Below are 9144 nucleotides of genomic sequence, written 5' to 3'. Positions count from 1 at the left end.
CAGTTACTATAGTTTAAAACTGAGTATAAAAATATGTGATAATGTATTCTCACATTTTAAATACAAGTGTTGTAATATAATAGGACTCCAACAGGAATCTAATATAATAGAAGTTTAAATTCACACACTCATTAACACTTTTCTGAGGCAGTATTTTTTTTTTTAACTTGGCCACTTTAAGAACAAAAAAATAGGTAAACATGTGTAAACATGTATTAGAGATAAACTGTAGAATGGAGACTAGCATACTGGGAGGTGAAGCTATGTCCCAGCCAGCATCTCTATTCCCAAATAAAAAGATCCCTGATGAAATGGTTAAAATATCCTGACAATATGACACAAGACATTTTTATCATTGTCTATAGCTTCAATGCCATGATACACTAAATAGCAGAATGTCAGACTTATGACTATTGGTGAAAGACTGCTCTATTTTATTAATGTGGGAGAACACAGTGGGGAATGGGAGAGGAAATCCCTTTACACTGCCTATGAAATTACATCGGGAAAAATAGTAACACAATTAAAGAGAAAGGTCTTTTTTTGGGGTATAAAATATTTCACTGATTATAAAGTGCAGTTATTTTCCCTTTAGTAAAATAAATATTGACAGACTATTGGTTAATATATAAAAGGGTGTTTTACCGATAATCCAGAATTGTTGAACTGTGCAAAAATATGCACATAATGAGAACACTGTTACTCATTTTGTCTTTAAAATTTATTTTGATTTGTGTCATAAGCAAAATTCTAAATTGCCTCCTGATGTTGCATCCGATAGACATCCAACAAACAGTAGTTTGTAACTGTGACTTGTCCCTAACGAACAGAAAATGACAAAGGTAATGCAGTTGTCACTCCCATTATCACAGTATCTTATATAAGATTCCATCTTCACAGACTAGACAGAGACTCTTCTCTGGTCTTGAAGATACAAATTGCCATGTTCTATAAGGCCAGGCAAGGCCCTATAGCAATGCTTTCTAGGCTGTCAGATCAATCTCCAAAAAGACAACTAACAAAAATTTGGGCTGTCAGTCATATGGCCACAAAGAAACACATCCTCTCAGCAACCTGATTAGGTGTGGAAGTGGATACTTCACTAGTGAAGGCTCCATTCTTGGCTGAATGTAGATTGCAGCCTTATGACAGCGTGAGCAGATGACCAGCCTTTTTTTAATTTTTTCTTTTTTTTCCGTGCCTGGTTTCTAACTCACAGAATGAGAAGTAATGATTGTAACTTTTATAGCCCTAAAATTGTAGTGCTGGGGTCCAGGACGATAGCATAGTAGTTAAGGTCCTTGCCTTGAATGTGCTGGGATCCCATATGGGCGCCGGTTCTAATGCTGGCAGGCCCCATCCTATCCAGGTCCCTGCTTGTGTCCTGGGAAAGCAGTCAAGGACAAACCAAAGCTTTGGTACCCTGCACCCACATGTCAGAGACCCGGAAGAAACTCCTGGCTCCTGGCTTTGGATTGGCTCAGCTCTAGCCGTTGCGGCTGCTTGGGGAGTGAACCATCAGATGGAAGATCTTCCTCTCTGTCTCTCCTCCTCTTTGTATATCTGACTTTCCAATAAAAATGAATAAGTCTTTAAAAAATTGTAGTGCTGTGTTTTATAGTAATAGAAAACTAATGTACTGATGAAATCAGTAGCAATGTTGTTACAATCAAGAAATTCACACTTACCTTTTTTTAAAAAAAAAAAAAATCTTTTTAAAAACTTGTTTTTATTGGACAGGCAGATGTACAGAGAGAAGAAGAGACAAAGATCTTCCATCCAATGCCCCAACTCTCCAAGTGGCCACAATAGCTAAAGCACATCTGATCCTAAGTTAGGACCCAGGAGCCAGGAGCCAGTAGCCAGGATTCTCTTCCGGGTCTCCCATGTGGGTTCAGGCTTTGGACCATCCCATTCTGCTTTTGCAGGCCACAGATAGGAACTTTTATGGAAAATAGAGCAGGCAAAACAGGAACCGGTGCCCAAATGGGGCCCCAGAACCTGAAGGGAAAGGGTTAGCTAACCCAGCCATCATGCCAGGCCCCAATACTTGCTTTTTAAATTGGTGTTGATGTCATAAGAGATTTGGCAATCATTCTCTAACAGGCCATACCAAAACTTTTACAATCCATATATACACACACTTTTTGTTTTTGTTTGTTTGTTTGTTTACAACCTTTTAAGATATTTAAACCTGCTCAATTCACTGACCAGTGCAGACAGATAATGGGTTGGATTTGGATCATGGATCGTGGACTGCTAAACTCTTGATCTAAAGGAATAAGAAAACCTAATCTGGAATCTCTGTTGTGATCCAATGGGTTAAGCTGTCACTCAAGATGGCAGCATCCCACAGAGCACTAATTTGAGTCCTGGATGCGCCGCTTGGACTCTTGCCTCCCATGTGAGGAACCCAGGTGAAATTCCAGGGTAGTGGGTAGACCTGGCCCAGAGCTGGCCATTGTGGTCTGTTGAGAAGTAAACCACCAGAAGGAAGGGCAATTGTACATACTCTCACTCACTTTTTACTCGCTTGCTCACTCACTCCAAAACTCTGTTTCAAATAAATAAATATGTTAAAAGAAGGAAATCGTAATTTTATTTTTTTGTGTGCAAAAGTCTGTATCTTTACAAACTGTGCATTGAAGCACACACCAAAATACAATGGGCTCAAGAATATATAGTTTCAAAATGTATTTCTCTTTAAAACATTTATAATTAGCTTGCAAAATAAAGTGAAAAATACAAATAATAATCAACCATTCTAAAAATTATAATAAAAATATTTGCTGTTATGTTCTGTGTGAACTTTCACCAGAAAGTTGTTAGGTTTTTTCAAGTTATTTGGTCTTTAAGACAACCTATGGATTTTCTATCAGGATCCTTAAAATTCTTCTAGTCTCTATAAAGTATCAATTTCAAAAGCACTTTCATAATGTTAGGCATCTGTTAAAGCAGTACCACACTCCTCAGTATCAACCTTGGTATTATTCTGCTTAGACTGTCATCACAGTACCATGCACAGTATCATGCTCTGCGTGGCTTAAATAGCAGGGATTTTTTTTTTTTTTTTTGTCACAGTTCTGGAAGTTCAAAGTCCAATATCAAGATTTGGCTGGGCTAGTTTGTTCAGAGGATTCTGAACAAAGGATCTAGTCCAGATATCTCTCCTTTGCATTCAGTTAGTTGTCCTCCCCCCCCCCCCCCGTTTCTACACTTTGGCCTATCCCTGTGTACTATGCCCAGATTTTCTTTCTGTAGGAACCTCAGTGGTACCAGATTTTGGCCCACTCAGATGACCTTATTTTAAATTGATTTCCTCTATAAGTTCATATTGAGTTTCTGTGGATTAGAGCATCAACATATGAATTTTAGAAGGACATAATTCTACCTATACAGAAAATTTCAGGGCAATTTGAGAGTAAGCTGTAGGGTTTATTAATTTTATAGGCAAATGTTCTAAAGGCAAGCATGTTTTACATAGTCACAGAAAAATAATCAAATAACAGAAAAAATATTGGTACTGCACAATTATCTGTCAACATTAAAATTTCTGGTATTTTCACAGTTGTGTGCTTTGTAGCAATTTTAATTGACTAAGAAGCAATCAAGAATATTGTGTTGTTGTGAAATTTCTTCAGTGTTTTTTAGTTGAAATTGTTTCTGGTCTTTGTCATTTGAAAAAGTAGGATACTACCTTGTAAATTACCAGCTATTTTGTAGAAAGACTCAAAAATGGGGTTTGTGTGATAGTAAAAACACAAGCAACTATACATGCATATTCATATTTTGAGATTTATTTGTTTACTTATTTATTTATTTTATTGGGAAGGCAGATTTACAGAGAAAAGGAGACAGAAGGATGTTTCTGCTGCTGATTCATCCCTGAATGACCTCAATGGCTGGAACTGAGCTGATTTAAAGCTAGGAGCTTCTTCCAGGTCTCCAAAAAGGGTTTAAGGTTACAAGGTTTTGGGCCATTTCCTGCTGCTTTCCCAGGCTACCAGCAAGGAGTTGGGTGTGATTAAGCAGCCAGAATGTGATCCAGCACTCCTATAGAGTGCTGGCATTTGCAGGCTGAGCACTAGCCAGTTGAGCCACCGTGTTTGACTCCCACTCCATGCACACATATTTTATAAGCAATAACATTTTAGGGCAATAGATTTAATATTAAGGTTTATCAATTAAACAGTTAATATTGCTCTCTTTAACGGTTGTGAATGCCACAATAAGTTGTGAATATATTTCGTGACATTAATTGGAACATGAAAGCAACCAAGAAAATGAAACTCAGCATATATAAACTGGTAACTGTATTTTCCAAGAAGAAAGAATTTTTTTTTTGTTTCAAATGCATTTTGCCAGCACTATCCTTTTCTTAACTCAGTGTCATTTCTACCATCTTGATGTCGCCCTTATTAAATAGTGACATTCCTCTAGTAAAAACCATCTACCGCCACATTGTTGTTAAATCCAAAGTGGGTTTTTTTCCCTTTATTTTTGACAATCTTTACATAGTTAATTAGGGCACAAAAGGTTCAAGGGCTACAGGAAAGTGGTAAGACTATTATTTCCACATTTTTTCCTGTATCTGGGGTAAAGGGAGAGATAAACAGAGAAGCCCCACCCAGTCTCCCATCCATCACAGGTCTTCTATGTGGGGCATGCTCTGAGGGTCTTGCTCAAGTGGTTTCGATAATTCAACATTTATGAATTGCTGCCAATCTCATCATTCCAGGCACAGTGAAGTTGTTGCAGAATCCAGTGATTGCCATAGTTCACCTTAGAGTCTCCTTTAGTCCAGTCTTTCACTGCCAACATATGGCTGGGGTAGTTGATTTGTTCTGTCCTCTGTTGTAATGCCAGGTGTCCTCTGCAGGTTCCAATGGACTGCCGTGTCATCCATGTGCACCTGGTGATGCTGTTCTCTTTCTGTATATATCTAAAAAGTATGTGACATATTCCGTAACATATTCCTGTAGTGTGCACTCAGTAAATGCGCATGAGGTGAATCAGTCTTATTTGATGTCATAGTATCATTTGCCAACCATGCTCCTGTAAAATTTTCTATTTATGCTCTTATGAAATTTTCTATTTTCTTGATTCAAAATTAAGAGGCTGGGGAAGGTATTCTTTTTAATTTTTTAGCTTCCTCCTCCTTAATCTCCTTCTAAATTTCTTTTTAAATGTTTCTGCTATGAAAAGGCTTTCTCATAATGATTAAAATTTCATTGTAATAACCACATTCCATATAACAGCATCTGGGGTTGAGTTCTAAATCCTCTTTAAGTTCTACTTTCCTGGCATTTTACATCCTGGGAGTCAACAATGATGGCTTATATAGGAGACCTGAACAGATTTCCTGACTCCTAACTCCAACCATTGTGGACATTTGATGGGTGATTCACTGGATGGGAGCTCTCTGTCTCTCTTTTTATTTCTGCCTCTCTGCCCTTTAAATAAATAAAATGAATATATTTATGAATTAAGCATTGTTATTAGTCAGGTAACAGGGTGTTTCTCCCTATCTAAATAAGAACATTATCTGATCTTCAGCAATCTCCAGATGCCCTGAGTTTTCAATATCTTATCTGCAGCTCAGATTTCTTTTCTGAACCCAAAATCATAAATAAAACTCATCTATATATGGTCTGGCAACTTAAATTCATATAAACTGAATTGAACACCCAATTCCATCTCCCGAATTTACCCTCCCTCCTGCATTTTTCAGTCTAATTTCCCAAAGGTAGAATTCTTGATGTCATCTTTTACTAATCCTTTTCCTTTACCTCAATCCAAACTGATCTCTGGATCCTGTGAATTATGTTTTCTAAACATTTCCTGAATTTTTTTTCTTTCTATTACTATGACCGCTGCTTGATTTAGACTCTTACCACTTCACTTATATTATGGTAATAACTTTAACTTCTAGGTTTTAACTTTGTTCTACATGCTATCCTCAATTCAACTTTTTACTGTCTTGTCAGTGTAATCTTAAAAAAAAATAAATCTACTCATGACATTTCCTTAATTTTAAATCCTCCTGAAGCTCCCTAGTTGCTCTCAGAATGAAATATACTCTCCTCAGATGGCGTTCAAATCCCTGCTTACCTTTTCAGCCTCCTATGTCAATACTTTATCCTTGCACTCTATAATCCAGCTGTACTGAAAAGCTTAAAATTGCCTGAGAATTTGTACGAATAAGCCATTCACCAGTTCAGTAGCTTGGATCAGGTGACATTACTCTGTAGCACTCATCACTGGTTCATAATTTCCTGCAATTAAAATCATTAGGTCATCTATGTATCTTAAGCATTTAATTTCATCTTTCATATGTGCTAGTACTTCATTAGATATTAAACAAAACATTAAACATATTTCCTTATCACCTCATCCTTCTCTATCTGTTGATAGATATGTGACTAGAAATAATGATAACACAAAAATAACACAGAATTATATACAATCAGACTTCTAACAGAGGTGTCATTAGATAAGATTCTTGATGTTTGACTATTATAAAGGGATCTCCACAATCCTGTATGGGAAATGTTAATCACTTGAAGTGCCCTCTTGCTACAATCCAGGCATGTAGTAAACAAAAGATAGCCTGAGATATCTGCACATATAAACTACTGTACTTGTTTTTTTAAATATCATATAGGGTACATGCTATAATAATAACAAAGAGTATAATAACTATGTAAATTGTTATTACTGTTTTTATCAAGTATTACATATTGCATGCAATTTTACATGAATATGTTTATATGCATGGCAATATAGTAGGTTTATTTACAGCAGAATCATCACAAACTTATGAGAAATACATTATGCAATGATGCTCTGGTGAACTTTCACATCACTAGGCAATTGGAAATTTTCAGGTCCATTATAATCTTATGGGATCACAGTTGTATATATTGTTCATTGTTGACCAAAACAGCCTTATGCATCACATGAGAGTATAATCTATATGCATGGATATAACTGCTATAGACCAGGCAATATTCAAAGTGCTTTTATATATAAAGCTAACTCTTTTAATCCTCACAATATATCATATATTCCCATTATTCAGAATCTATAGCTCAGAGAGATCATGTGAATTATCTTGGATCATGTAATGGTTAAGTAACAGAGGTAGTATTCAAACCAGGCTTGCCTGTAGAGTTCTTAATAGGCCCTTAAGAAGAGGAAAAAGGAAGAGTGTATTTCATGTAGCATCCAAAATTACATTATCAACTTCCAAATTCTTAATAGTTGAAAATACGTTATTTTTGTGTGTGCTTGCTTTGGCAGCACATATACTAAAATGGAATGATACAGAGAGGATTAGCATGGCTCCTGTGCAAGGATGACATTCAAATTTGTGAAGTGGTCCATTATTTTCATTCAGTAGCATGTTATTTAACTTCATAGTATTGTAAGTTTCTGGTTTTTCTTCCTGTTGTTGATTTTGTTTTGTGGCTTTTCATTTAAGGAGATGTATAGTAACTGTGTAATTGAGACGATCATATTCAGTGGATTGTTGTTTTATGGCATTGTAAATTTGTGTTTTTGGTTTTGTTTTGTGACTTTTTATTTGGGGAGGTTTACAGTGACTGTGTTGTGGAGACTGACATGTCCAGATGTGAGGATACAGTGCAGTGTGCATCTCTACTTTCAGTTCGAGGATGAACTCCCAGTAAAACTGTTGGAATTGTCTTGAAAATGGAATGCTGGACTCACTGCTGTTGTCCATGCCTGGAATGATGGGTTTTAAACTGTTTGTGAGGAACTATACTGTTGTAATGATATGGGAGAACTCAGTGGAAGGGGAGACTGGGGTGGAGTTGGGGAAATTCCAGGCCTGTGGAACTGCAACATAAAATGATGATGATGATGATAGAAAGAAAATACATTTTTGTCATTCAGACTTTATGTGATTTATGTAGAACACAGTTCGAAAATTAACATTGGTTTTGTTAATTTACAATGTTATTATTCAGATTTTTATTTTTGCTTTTCTTTCCTAGGTTTATGCTTTATTATTTAAGTGCCTCTGATGTTTTCTATGCTCTTCATAACATTCACCACTTTATATACAGCCCAGGTCAATTATCATACATAGTAGCTTTGAGAATTCAAAACACTTGGCTGTCATGATTTTTAACACCGAAACTTATTTTAGTTATTATTAAAAGTAATGTTTTCTGCTTTTAGCTTTCTTATACTCTAAAGAAATTATTGCAAACTTCTTTTTTTTGATTGTTTTGAACCTTGTCCTAGTCACCTCATACTACCAAGATACTGAGTATCTTAATTGGCAGAAAGTTATTTCTCACAGTACAAAAAGCAGGAAAGTTTAAGACCAAAATTTCCATTTTACAAGTATTATTCTATAATCCGTTAGTTTGGTGGGAACTACCATCTTGCTGTGCATTCACATGGCTTTTTTTTTGTGCATGTACACATTATTCTATCTCCGTCTCCCCCATTGCCTCTTCTTACAAGGGTACTATCCCCATTATGAAGGCCCCACACTTGTTACTTCCCCTAAACTCAATCACCTGTCAAAGACAACATATCCTTTGGCACCCTCCTGGCAGTTATGATTTCAACATGAATTTAGAGGGTGGAGGGAGCACAAGACCACAGAAAACTGGAAAATGAAAATTAAGTAATGGATCACAACATTAATAAATTATATATGTACCCAACCCCCTAAAACAATCTAGATTTTTAAAAACATAACCTTCTCCAATGGTAGTTTTTTTTTTTTTCCATGCCAACTGAAAACTATAGTTTCCCTGAATTGCAATTTTTCTGAGACAGGGTTTTAGATATGTATTAACTTTAAGATCAATGACCATATCTCTTGAAAGTTTCATAATTCATTACACAATGTCTCACTATTTGAAATTCAATTGCTGTCATGTGCCCCATTTCTTTTTCTAATCTGAGTTGTGTATTGCTCAAAGCAGTGTCCATTAAAGACATGTATCAACAACCAGAAACATACTTTGTAACACTGAAGTTTTGAACATGCTGCATAGTGATAATGTTCATCGAGTTTTCTTTCACAGAACATGGCTGTGGCCAGCACTTGTGGCATAAACATTAGTTTTTTGTTTGTTTTTTAAACCGGGACTCCACATTTTT

At 36.1% G+C, this 9144-nt stretch overlaps 1 non-coding gene across 1 annotated transcript; it reads left to right on the top strand.

Annotated features, from left to right (window-relative positions):
- The first annotated feature begins 7286 nt into the window (after nucleotides 1-7286).
- On the top strand, nucleotides 7287-7392 carry LOC121169562. The gene has a single exon (XR_005885865.1). It is a non-coding gene; the product is annotated as a U6 spliceosomal RNA (small nuclear RNA).
- Nucleotides 7393-9144: the final 1752 nt, after the last annotated feature.

This window comes from Ochotona curzoniae, unplaced genomic scaffold (genome assembly GCF_017591425.1).
Source record: "Ochotona curzoniae isolate NIBS_2020 unplaced genomic scaffold, NIBS_Ocur_1.0 scaffold_1852, whole genome shotgun sequence".
Classification (NCBI taxonomy): Eukaryota; Metazoa; Chordata; class Mammalia; order Lagomorpha; family Ochotonidae; genus Ochotona; species Ochotona curzoniae.
The sequence above is the reverse complement of the archived record's forward strand: the minus strand, read 5'-3'. Positions and strand labels throughout refer to the sequence as shown.